This window comes from Sciurus vulgaris (genome assembly GCF_902686455.1).
Source record: "Sciurus vulgaris genome assembly, chromosome: 7".
In the NCBI taxonomy this organism is placed as follows: domain Eukaryota; kingdom Metazoa; phylum Chordata; class Mammalia; order Rodentia; family Sciuridae; genus Sciurus; species Sciurus vulgaris.
The window spans coordinates 75,851,202-75,864,608 of record NC_136467.1 but is presented as its reverse complement, the minus strand read 5'-3'; the positions used below and the strand labels follow the sequence as shown (position 1 = coordinate 75,864,608).

Genomic DNA, 13,407 nt, shown 5'->3' with positions numbered 1-13,407 from the left:
CTGACCCCATGTAGTGCATTTGTATGCATACCCTATCTCCAATTATTTTAAGGGTGAATATTTCATGAGAAAAACTTTGGGCTTATTTTCACTTAGACAGTGGTTTAGTTTTCAGAATGATTTCTTCTTTCTCTCTCCAAGTTAGTCAGTTTGTCATCACTGTAACCAAAATACCTGACAAGAACAACTTAGAGGAGAAAAAGTTTATTTTGGGCTCAGAGTTTCAGAGGTTCAGCTTGTGGTTGACTGACTGACTCCATTTTTCTGGGCCCAAGGTAAGGCAGAACATCATGGAAAAGTTCACAGCACACGAGTACTGCTCCACTCATGGTTACTAGGAAGCAGAAAGAGAGCGGGGCAGTGCCTGCAGAGGAGATGCATCCTTCCCAGGCATGCCCAGAGTGACCTACCTCCCTCTATTCATGCCCCACCTGCCTATAGTTACCACCCAGTTAGTTCATTCAAACTAGGATGGATGGATTAGATTACAACTCTCATAATCTAATCATCCCACCTTGACTATTCCTGGATCAACACAGAAGCTTTTGGGGGACACCACATATCCAAACCATAACAAACATGCCCCTCATATCTCTCCCGGCCTCCTTTTTTTGTTTTTGTTTTTGCTTTTTTCATTTCTTCACAATCCTTGGTCTGGTGTTGACACTCAATAAGCAACACTGGCTAATTCGTGCTGGTACTCTATGCTTTTGGACACTTAAAAACTTTACTGTGGCAAAGTTTCTTCATTTGAAAATGTAGGAGGATTGGTAATACTGAATTTCTTATCTAGGTGTGGGTTAAAATTAATTATATACATTTTGCAGCATACTTTGAAGATGTGTGATTAGGTGCTAAACTGTGTCTGTATAGATTTTGGCATTTTTGTATCCAATGGACAGTTCAACTGAAGATGTATTTTTATTTTTCTAGTAGCTTCTTCAAAATACCTTAGAACCAGTTGCATAATAATATTGAAAAGTAGAATCTTCAAACTAATCTCAACTCTAATTTCCCTTTCCCACGATTGTAAAATGTGGGGCATTTGTAACGATCTTTGCTGAGTCAGTCTCCTTGCGGGAGGGATCAGTTTCATCATTTCAAAACATCCTAGCAAAACTCCAGCTCATTCACATGTAGCAACTTGCAAAGTAGGGTCCTTCCCAGGCAGCACAGGCAGAGGCAGGAGAAGGGTTGTAGCATTGGGAAATGCCAACTGGTGGCTGCCAAAGACAAAGAGGGAAAATTGCATCGAAATTCACAGAACTTGACCAAACCCAGCAGGCAAGAGGGAAGAATAGAAAAGGAAGAATCACCTTTCAACAGAGGATAAAAGATGAGCAGAAACCAGGAGGGTAGAAGCAAGGCTGGGAGGACTTGTTTATAAAACTTTGCTTTCCTGCGTGGATTCTTGTTTTCCTACATACTGCTTTGTTCAATAAAGTATTTCAATAGTTGAGCCAAGCCCAGAGGATCACTCAGGGGAGTGCAAATCAATAGGGAGAGAGGTGGAGGCAGGAGAAGTCACACTTTGCTGCTGGTTTTGATGGGTTACCTGCAGGTCTCTGTACAACTTGTTTAACAAGCCTCTGATTAGTGTAGAGAGGTCCAAAGGAAAGCGATGAATCACTCCTGGGAGTTGTAGAGAAGGCTGTGTCTGTGACAATTGGAAAACTGGAAAATGCAATATCCTGATCTTGTAGAGAATTACAATTTGCCTTTCCCCACCCCTAAGCCTTTGTTTTTCTATTGTGTTGCTCTGTATTCCAGGTAAGGCCACCAAACTATTAGCTTGGTCCTTTGTTAAACTTTATCTTCATCTTCAAGTTTGCTTTGGATTCTGCTGAAGTACAGGTTTGTCTCAAGTCTAGAGGCAAAGACATAAATTAATTTAGACTTCCCAAATACCCTTTAGCTATTCTAAAACATTTGAATATGACTGTGTACTTGCCCTGTAGCTTTTTACTAAAAACTTCCTGCAGCTATTCCCATCTCCCCACTCTGCCACCCCTTCCCTACATGTCAGTTTAATTCTCTGGGTCAGAACTGATTTAGATTTATTTTCACAATAAAAGTAATAGCATTTAACTGGTAATTTGTTCTAGCTTTTAGAGCATCTGCTGATATGTGGTAGGAGACCACAAATTCAACACACTCATTTTTAGTTAATGTCAAATAAGAACTAATCTGTCATTATTACATTATTCTCTCTTCACTAGAAGGGACATCCATTTGTTATATAAGTACATTTCTCTCTATCAAGAAAAGGAAATAGAGCGTTTTTTTTTTTTTTTTTTTTTTTTTTTTAACATTCTCAAACTGGGAAATCTTGGACCTTGGGTCCTATGTTTCCCCTCAGAATTTTTTATCATCATGACTTGCCCATTAAGTTTGAATGAGCTGCCCTTAGAAATTATATTTTATCATTATAACATAAGGAGGAACCAAATAATTAAAAAATGAACAAACTGACAGTTCAGAATAAAAATGAAGAGAGCTGAAGGTGCTGTAGGGATTGATGCGATGGCAAGGGCTTCCAATAGGAATGCAATGTGGGCTACTTGAGGCCACATTGAAAATGTAAATAGAAAGAAATGAAGTTGATTTAAATAATACACTTTATTTAACTTAGTATATCTGTAATATTTATCATTTTTACATAGAATCCATATAAAAACTTTTGAGACATTTTCCATTGTTTTTGTGCTGTGTTTAAAATTTGATGAGTTTTTTCAACATTCAGCAATTCAGACTACCTACATCTTAAGTCTCAACAAGATGCCAGTGACCCCTACAGTAGACTACCGAACTTTGAACTATCAGCTCCCCTCGGTGGGGATCTCACTGGCTTGGCTTTGAAACGCAGAGGCTAGATCTTCCCATGGAGAGCCAGGCTCTGCTTTGTGTATTTTAGTAGTTGGTTTCCTTTTTAGCTTTAGACTTCATTTCCTCTTTGCCCAGCCTACTTGGAAAAATATCCTAAAAACTGATACTGGGTGAAAGGGGTTAGGGGAAGCTTGATTGTGCTGAGGGATCAAAGCCAGGTTTCCTAAATGGATGCCTCTTTATTTAGACCTGATGTTGCTTTCTCATGTGGGAGGTTCTCCAGCTGGTCTACTACCCAAAAAAAAAAAAAAAAAAAAGTTGATAATGAATTAAGTCTATACTTTAATTTTTAGTCTGAGAAGAATTCACTTTACTAATTAATAAATGATATACATTCACACTTCATTCTTAAAAGCCAGCATTCTTTTCCCACATAAAGTTGCACGTTACTGGCAGCAGACATGGTGTAGAAGGTAGGCTCATTCCTTTGAGAGCTGGTAGAGTAGCCAACTTCATGTAACAGGGAGTTAGACCACAGGATCTTTGCTGCACCCAGTTGTCCAGGGTTCAGGAAAGTTGGGAACCCCTAACTCCCTTGCTCCAATCCCTTTTCTTAACTTTAAAGTCTAGCCAGGAGCTTTAAGCCTTACTTCATTTACCCACTCTCCCACAAGGTGCAGGACATCCATCTCAAAGCCCTAGTTGCTTTTGGGCACTTCTTATTCTTTGCTTAAAGTATAATCACCATGAAAGGCAGCTGTGCTGCAGGTAAATGAGCCCTCTGCTTAAAACTGGAAGACCTAGGTATGTCATTTCTTTACTACATGACTCTGCACAAGTTACTTGAACTTTCTAAGCTTTTGTTTCTACATTTGTAGAATGGCAGCAATGAATCCTTCCGTTGGAAGGATTAAATGAGGTGATGTGTATGAAAGCACTTTGGAATCTGTAAAACTTTGTACATACTTCAGTTGTTAACAGTATTCTGGTGAGGTTCCAAGGTGTGTTCCTGCTGAATTCCCTGGCCATTTCAACTCTTCTTGAAATCTGTGGGGCTCTTAACTCCATCCTATCTTGATTCTCAGCTCTGCTGAACTTGTCCACTTCTTTTCTAGCTGGCTCCACAATTCTGACTAAGTGGACAGCGGGTCACATGATCATACAGCTAGTCACACTGAGGGCTAGGGGCAGACATCTAATCCAAGCTCGGTAACAGATTTTTTTTTTCCACCTGGAAATGGAAATTGTAATCAAGGGAATTAATTAATTATTTGAATTTGAATAGTTTAGAATACTAGCTCTCAAAATGTGGTCCATGGACTCCTCGGAATCTCTGAGACTGTTATGGGATCCTGAAAACCAAAACCATTTTCATAATAATTCTAAGAGATATTTGCTTTTTTAAAAAAACTGTGCTTTTACACTGATGGTATAGCAACAATGATGGGTAATATTGCTGTCATTTTAGGATGAATCAAGGCAGTTGCACTTATTATAGTTCTTATATTTTTCATTACTATACACTCAGTAAAAAAAAAAAAAAAAGCCAGTTTCACTTAAGAATGTCCACGATGAAGCAGCAAAAATTTTTAATTTTTATTAGATCTTGACCCTTGAGTACCTGTCTTCCTAATAATTTGTACGATGAAATGGGAAAATTCATGTAGCACATCTGCTAAATGCTGAAGACAGTTGTCTAAGTTAAAACACGTGATTCTTGGGAGTTGTAAATTCAACAAAAGGTGTACCATTATTACTTGAAAGAACAATTTAAAAGGTTTCTCAGATCTAGTTACTCGGCAGGTATTTTCTTGAAAATAAATAAGTTATTCTGTCACTTCAGGGAAAACAACCAAGTGCACTTTTGCCAATGAAAAAGTTTGCATTTCCACGTGAAAACTAAAAATTTTTTTTGACAGTGCTGGAAATCAAATGCAGGGTTGTTACACATGCCTGGCAAACACTCTTCAACTGAACCACACCCAGTACTTAAAACTAGAGTTTGAAAAGGTTGTATCTGCTACTGTGAATTTGATAGCGTTGCAACATTTAAAGACATTTCTAATAAAACCAGTGATGATATTAAAAAGTGTGATTTTAAAATATATTTATGTGAGATATGTCAACACTAGGAAGATATGATGCATAACTCACAAAACCAATATTTTCCAAATGACAAATGCATGGGTTAAAGATCCATTGGAAGTGTAAGATAGATTAATGGATTTTGATTTAATAGTAAGCAAAGTTCATTTATATGATTTCAGATACCATTTGCAATGAAGCTTTAAGAAACTACTTGTCATGTCATGAGTGGTAGTGCACGTCTGTAATCCCAGCGGCTCAGGAGGCTGAGGCAGGAGGATCTCGAGTTCAAAGCCAACCTCAGCAACTTAGCAAGGTCCTAAGCAACTCAGACCCTGTCTCTAAATAAAATATCAAAAAGGGCTGGAGATGAGGCTCAGTGGTTAAGTGTCCCTGCATTCAATCCCTGATACTAAAAATAATAATAATAATAATAAAATTTAAAAAAAAGAAACTACCCCTTGTTGAGTTTGGTATTGTATCAAAGATTATTCACAATTATCTGAAAAATCTATTAAAATAATGGGCTATTTTAAAGCATCATGTTTTTATGAGACTGAATTTTCTTCATATACTTGAACCAAAACAAAAAAATCACAACATATTGATTGCCGATGCAGATGTAGGAATTCAACTGTCTTTTATTAAGCAAACCATTAAAAGGATTTCCAAAAATACATTGTCGCTGCAATTTTTTTTTTGTTTTTGGAAAAACGAAAGAAATAAGATTTGGGCAGCTATGTTTGGTTCATGCATGTGCAAGTGAATAGAGAAAGAAAGATGAGACAGAAGGGCAGAGAGAAGCAGAGATGAAAGACTGTAGGGAAAGGAAGAAAGTGAAACGATCTCTTGATTCCTGATGACTTCTGTGTCTTTCTGTACCCCATTCTGGTCTCTCTGGAGGCCTAGTCATGCTGCCCAATTTAAAGTTCTAGGAAATTTCTATGTATTCTTCCAATCATCCCTGCCTTTTCTCTTTGGGCTTACTTAAAAGGGGCCAATTCCTTACTTGGTGATCCTAAATCTCAGTCCTTTGATTCAGGTGATCCAAAGAGAACTCCTTTTAACATTTTTAATAAATCAACACGTTTTGTCTTTGGGTCTACATTCTGCTGGGTTGATGAGTCAGTCTTTCTTGGGGGTTCCCTGATCATTTCCATGTTGGGGGCCTCAGTCTGAGGAAGCTGCTTCCAGGAAACCTCTGACAGGTCAGAGAGATACTTTGTCATGAGCAGCTTGGAGTGGCTTCTACAGAGACATCCCAAGGAAGGGCAGGCTAGTGGCTTCTTCTCAGTCTTTATGAAGCTCATTTTGATGGTGTAAAGAAAACCAAAGGCACATTCAGATCAAAAATTTCCCTTTGGGTTTTTTGAGATAATGATAGAGGGGCTGGAATTTTTTTGGATTCTGTTTCCCCAGTAGTCAGAATAGGGAGAAAGAGTGCAATTGCCCAGGGGCAAAGTGAGCCATTTGTACCCTATCTCCTTACTGCCCACCACATCTTGCATTTGCAAAAACTGATGTCTTTGTAGAGGCTTCTTTTTGCCCGAGAAAGTTTGTGCTACCCTTAGCCTTCCCTTCACTATGCCCCTGACAGTGGCAATGAAAGAGTACTCAAGAGTTTTGATGGCTCAGAGAAAGTGGGAAAACGATTGTTTGAGGACACCATTGTTAGGTCTATATACTTCCTTATACTTTCCTTCCACATCTGCCCCTTCTTTCTTTATATTTCTGCAGCTATCTTCTCTCCATGGCCCTCATCCTTGCAAGCCTGAATCCAACTGGCCTTATTCCCTCCTGAGTCAGTCTACATACAGATCCTCAGGTGAATCCTCCAGGGGCGCAATGTGCAGCATGGCATACTATTCCTTTAGCATTTAGCACATTTAGCTCCTTTTCAAAAGTCACCTTTTTAAGTGAATGGCTTCTCTTTCTTTGAAAGTACTGTTTTCTATTTCTGGGTATCCCCTGAGTCCAGCATGACACATAGTATTTGCTGTCAATGCTACTTTAATGGGAACATCAAAGGGATCTGGGGTGGTTATAGGTGATTCATTCAGTATCTTTCCCTTAGCACTGCTGTTTGCCATGGTCTGCCGGATGCTGGGGTCTCCATGAGGAATCAGCTGTATCCCCTGTGTGCTAATGGTAATAGCTCCACAGTTGAGGTCCTGTCTCTTCTGTTCAGCTGTCTCTGACACCTCAAGCTAGTTTAGGATCTTTTCTTCTCTTCCAGTTCTCTCAGTATTTATCCATTAGCACACTCAGCAGGCAAAGCGTAGTTTCTAATTCTAGTACTTTATTGTGGAAAAATCCAAACATACATAAAAATAGAGAGGACTGTCCTCTTCACTTTAATTATCAATATTGCCTTTCTGGCTTTGTCTAGCTTCCCAATTATCTTTCCTGATAAAGAAATTTAAGGTAACCAGATATTATATTATTTCATTCACTAATACTTCAGGTTATATCTCTGGTAAGGATTTTTTGAATAACTTAGCTGCAGAATTATTATCAAAGTTATAATAAATAATAAAATTAACATAATTCACTAATGTCATGTAATACCTGGTTTGGGTTCATTTTTATTCAATTGTCCCTAAAATGTCTATTTATAGCTTTTCCTCTAAATTAGGTCCATGTTGCATTTGGTTGATATGTTTCCAAGGTTTTTTTCTTTTTAATCAATTGATAGTTTCCCTTACCTATGTCTCCACTGCCATTTATTTATTGAAGAAGCCAGCTTTATTGTTCTGTTTCCACAGTCTGGTTTTGCCTGATTCTATCTCAGTGGCATTCTTGCCATGTTCCTCTGGCTCCTGTATCCTTGCAAGTTGACAGGTCTGGAGACTTGATTAGTTAGGTTTTATTTTTCTGTCAAGAACATGTTACCATTGCATAGCTTCATTGTTACCACACCAGGAGGCACCAAGTGTTCTGTTTTGCTATCCTCTTGTGGACTATTTTCTTGCCTTCCCTGTTTGACTTGCTCAAATTTCTTACCCTCGATGGTAGAAGTTCATTTCTGAGTCTGTTATCTATAAAACAATAAAATCAACACTTACCTCAGATTCTGTTTTGAGGATTGTATACATTAAGCATCTAATGTGAACTGGTACACCTTAGAGACTAATGCATGTTATTTCTCTGCCTTCTCTCTTACAAACATTTATGTATTTTATTTGTTTTTCTATTTTTATTATTCAGCATGGGAGATTGAACCCAGAATCTTGAGGCTTGAACCTTTTACCCTTGAGGGTGGAGTCTCTGGATTGTTCTAGACCCCAGTGTGCTCTTTCCCTACTTAGTAGATGAGTAGCTCTGCCTGAGGGGCTGGGGGCATCCTCCTGAAGGAGTTGAGTCCTGAGAGATGTGGAGGTAAATGATAGGAAGACATCCCGAGAAACTGGCATGGGTGAGTTCAAGAATCTGTTTAACTCTCATGGGTGTGGTCATGCTTAGGGATAGAAAAGGTACCAGTAATGGTGCATTCACTTCAGCCCTGGTGGTTATGTGAGTAGAAAGCATATCTCATAAATGAATGCCAAGGCCATGCCTCTATCTTTGGGTGATTTCCAGCCCCATTAGGGACTAGCCAATAAATTAGCCCCTGGAACAGCAGGCGAGGGTTGCAGAGAAGCAGGGTTAGTAGCATCCAGGAGGCTGGGGTGACTTGTCTTATAGGTATCACCCAACTTCATTCATTTTCTCATTAATGGAAAAAGAAGTGCAGAACTATGCAGAGGGATAATTCTAGACTTAAGTATGGCTGTGATTTTGACTGGCTCTGTCACCTTGGGCATGGCACCTAACATTTTTGAATGTTAGTTTTTGTTATCTGTAGAACAATGGTAGTAGCACCTCAGACACTGTGTTTGAGGTTTATATGCATTGAGTATCTAATGGTAACTGGTACAGCTTAGAGACTAATGCATGCTAATTCTCTGCCTTTTTCCCTACTTATTTATTTATTTATTTAATTTATTTATTTATTTATTTATATTTTTGGGTTGAACCCAGGACCTTGCCAATACTAAAGAAGTGCTCTGCCACTGAGCTTCACTCCCAGCCTTTTACAAACAAGTGGAGGATCTAGTGTCTACCAGGCATTGTGCCAGACAGAAGGGGAAAATGATGAATCCAACATACAGGGACTGTGTCCTCTGGGAGCCTACAGCCCAGTAATGGAGGTACTATGGTAAGTGCACATATGGTTACAATACCAAATAAAGAGTGCAAGATGCCACTGGAGAGAAGACCCAAAGGTGCGAAGGATAGCAAGGTCTGAGCCGTCTGTTACTGTGTGGAACTGACCTCGCCCATGGTTGGCGACACCCCTTCCCAGACTGAAGCAGGCTCTGCTCCTCCTGTGAAGGCATTTTGGGAATTTTTAATTTGAACGTTTAAAAAAAAAGAACTGAAGGACATTGTTGTTTCTATGAGGAAGGGGTTGTTCTATCAAAGTCACCCTACATCGCCGCTGTGGCGGGTGTGGACACTCCTTGCTCCCCCATCTTCGCTGGAAAGTCAAATCCTTTCAGGGGCCAGCTGGGTCCAGCCACGTTCAGTAGAACCTGGCTTTTTGGATCAGCGATGTTGATCTAACTTATTTCATCTGCGGTGCCACAGAGCTCAGCTGGAGCCTCGGAGAGAAAAGTATAAACCAAAGCTGGAAGCTGAGAATAATTGGGAAGAACCCCCCGCTGTCACTCATTGGCAATCAGAGTAGCACATGCCGCCCTTGCAGGGTCCCGAGGCGCCACAAGCAGAACGTTCCCTACAGGAGGACTGATCTCCAGGCGGCGTTACAGCCTCCTCTTCTGGCACCAGGGAGACTGTTACTTCCGTCAGGATTTCTGGCACCCTCAATGGTGCCGGAGGTGAGACCAACGGCACTTCCCTCCCTGCACAAGGTGGGCCTTCCCGGCAGCCCCTTGGAGAGAATACGCACAACGGAGCGCCCTGGAGGGTGCTGGAGAAGGGAAGGGCGGGCTGCCAGAAGGCCAGATTTCTTTTTTGTGAAACATAACTCGGTGCTTCATCTCTGCTGCCTACATTATGCTCACACTTTGTCAATCTGACAGTCTGTGGGCTTGGGCTGTATTTGCAGCTTTATTAGGCATTGCAGCAACTGAACTGACTTTTCTTTTCCTTTTCCTCTCCCCCGCCCAGGAAACCCCATTTTACCCTAGCTAGTATTAAAATTTTCAGGCTTTTCTTTAACACCCCCCCCCCCCCACCACTTTAAGTTATGGATTGTGGTAGTGACTGGAAAGATCAGAGAATAAATGGACAAGAAAATGAAGGGAACACCCAAGTAACCATCACCCAAATCAAGAATAGACCATTTCTAGCTCCCAGAACGTATTCGTCCCCCACACGCCTCTCCCATGCCACACCCCAACCTGCTCCCTGATGTTAATATGATTGCTCCCTTGCTTCTCTTTATGCTTTGGCTACCTATCTTTTCATCTAGAAACACTACCATTTTTGGAACTTTGCATGTTTTGGAATTTATATATAGCAAATGTTATTTCACTGCTGGTTTCTCTCGTTATTATGCATGTCAGATACACCATGTGATTAAATGGAACGATAGCTTGTGTTTTCAAGGATATATAGTATTCCATTGGTAGACCACTCAGTGATGTATTTATTCTGTTGTGGAATATTTGAACTCTTTCTTGTTTTTGGCTTCTACTAAGAATGCTGTAGAGAACTTTTAGTACACTAGCTTTTTTTTCAAAAGGAAAGCTGTGGTTCTACTTTATGTAGTGGGGACTTGAGCTCTTTGGTAATGCTGAGAGGCAGGGAGTTAACTGTTCAGAATGGTGCTCCAGCCCATTTTCTGCTTGCCACAGGGTGGGTGGATGCAGCTGGAGGTCACTTTGATTAGAATTCTCCCTAAAATCCAAGGCAGAAAGAAGCAAGAGCTTTCTGGGCAGGATAAAGGGAACAACTTGAAAGGGTGCTGAACTGGAGATCAAAGAGCCCTTCATGCTGCGGGCTTTTGATGTCAGTGTAACCGCACACCCTGCAGTAATTAATTAACTTATCTTCAGAACTTGCTGCATGACTCCACCTACCACCTCCTAATCAGCAGTGCTGCACTCAAGGTTGACACCACCATCATTAATAAGTTCTGGGACTTGCAGTGAGTGTCTTCTGCCTTTGCAGGCTCTCAGTGCTGCTGGAATAGCCCCGGGGAAGAGCTTTGAAGCCCACTTACGGAGGATGTAAAATCAGAGAAAGCTGGAACTGAAAGTCTTAAAGATCATAGTAGGCAGACTTAGGGAATTTATAGATTTGTTGGGGAAAGTTGGGTTTTAATGGAAAACAGTAAATAGTGTTCATTTTCATTCCATGTAGCTGGTAGCCAGGGAATGTTCAAGAAGGACCTTCATTCCTCTCCTATTTACACTTCCATTTGACTTCCTAAACCCCAAGCCTCTTGTTTCAGAAATTAGTCTATTCTTCTAGCTTTGAGGAATAGATATACAGATCCTTCTAATGAACCTTTAACAAAGTTGCCCATTCAGCCCTTGAGGTAGCAATAGGAGAACATAGGATGAGAAGTAGGGAAAAGGAAATGTGGAAAAATGGGTGTCAGGACAGGTAAAACTTGTCTGTAGTGACAGGACAAGAAGAGTGGCATCGGATGGGAAGGGGCATGAGGAAATGTTTTAGGGGAGCCGGAGTATTTTAAATCTTGATCTCAGTGGTGGTTACATGTGTAATTTTATCAGGCTGTGCACTTACATCGGTGCACTTTACTGAGTGTAAGTTATATATTAAAAAACAGAAGCCTGTCAGGGAGTTTTTGTTTATACTGGCCATCTGTGCTTTTACCCCTAACTTCCTTTTTTTTACTACAAATGTCATGCATTACATATCCATGTGAGATCAACCCCTCGATATGACACTATAATTTTTATTTCAAAGAAGATAAGAGAAAAAAAGATTGTTCCTTTTATTTACCCACATATTTACCAGTTGTGAAGATCCTTTGGGAGATCTGAGTTTCCATCTGCTATCATTTCCCTTTAGCCTAAAAAACTTTCTTAAACATTTCTTGTAGTGCTGACGACAAATGTTCTTAGTTTTCATTTATATGAAAGCGTCTTCATTCTGTCTTCAGTCTGGAAGGATATTTTCACTAGATACACAATCCTAGTCTTGGATTTAAAAATTTTTCTTTCAGCACTTTATAAATATTGTTCCATTCCCTTCTGACCTTAAATTTTTTTTTTTTTCTGATGAGAAGTCAGTTATTATCTGTAAATTTCTTTTCCTGTTTTCATGTGTGGCTTTACTCTAATGTTGTCAAGATTTTTTTTTTTTTTTTGCTTTAGAATTTTAGCATTTTGGTTAAAATGTTCATAGATATAATTTTCTTTTTATTTATTCCTTTTAGGCTTCATTAAGATTCCTGCATCTGTAAATATATATCCTTTGCCAAATATCTTGATTATTATTTCTTCAAAAGATTTTTTTTTTATGCCCCATTCTTTCTCTTTTCTCTCACTCCAGAACTATAATTGTGGGTTTTTTGTTTTTTTTTTTTTCATATTTTTTCTCAAGTTCCTGAGGCTGTCTTTATTTTCAAAAAAATTTTTCTCTTTGTCTTTGGATTGGATAATTCTCTTGACTTTTATTTATATTAATCAATTCTTTTGTCATTTCCAATTGTTTAAGCCCTTGAGAAAATTTTTATTTCAGATTTTTTTTACTTTTAGTATTTCTGCTTGTTTTAAATAATACTTTCTATTCTCTATTTTTTCTCTGTTAATTCATGACTTTCCTTTATATATTTAAGCATAATTGAAAGAGCTGCTTCAAAACATACTTATTAATTTCAACATATGAGTTCATCTTAGATTTGGTCTCCATTGATTGTAATTTCTTCTGTTTTCTCTTTATATTTGATATTTTGGATTGTGTGAGGTATAATGTGAATGATACATTATAGAGATACTGGATTCTGTTATGTTACTCTGAAGAGAATATTTTTTTTTTTTTAAGCAGGCTGAACTCAAATTCTGAACTCTTTCTCCTATGATGGGTAACAAATGAAATCTCAGTTAAGTTCTTGTAGTCTTAACTTTGCTTCTTGGTATTTGCCCAGCAAATGCTTAGTTTAGAGGTTAACCAGAGATTTGGGCAAAGTTAATACATAAAATCCAAAGGTCCCCTATGTTGCTTTTTCCTTTCTAGTATTTCTTCCTTCATTGCTGGTATTGCCCTGAATTTTGTCTTCTGATTCCTTAGCCAGTAATTCCTTTCTATTCAAGTCTTAGCCACTTCCTTATGGCATTGATTGTAATTGTTCTTAGGCAAAGGAGATTAAAAAAGTCAACCATTATACAGTGTTATATCCTTCCTCAAAATATTGACCAGTTCTATTTTATACCTACTTTTAATTACTTTCAAATGACTTCAGCTTTGTGTGTATTTTTCAGAGTTTATAGTTTTTACTTTGGAAGGATTGGTCTAATA

The 13,407-nt window shown here is 39.0% G+C and overlaps 1 long non-coding RNA gene across 1 annotated transcript in view; it reads left to right on the top strand.

Moving 5' to 3' along the window:
- Window positions 1-10,840: 10,840 nt before the first annotated feature.
- LOC306665453 overlaps window positions 10,841-13,407 on the top strand; it is a 36,430-nt gene continuing 33,863 nt past the window's right edge. The window contains exon 1 of the long non-coding RNA XR_013765026.1: window positions 10,841-11,065. This is a non-coding gene — a long non-coding RNA (uncharacterized lncRNA). The remainder of the gene's footprint in view (window positions 11,066-13,407) is intronic.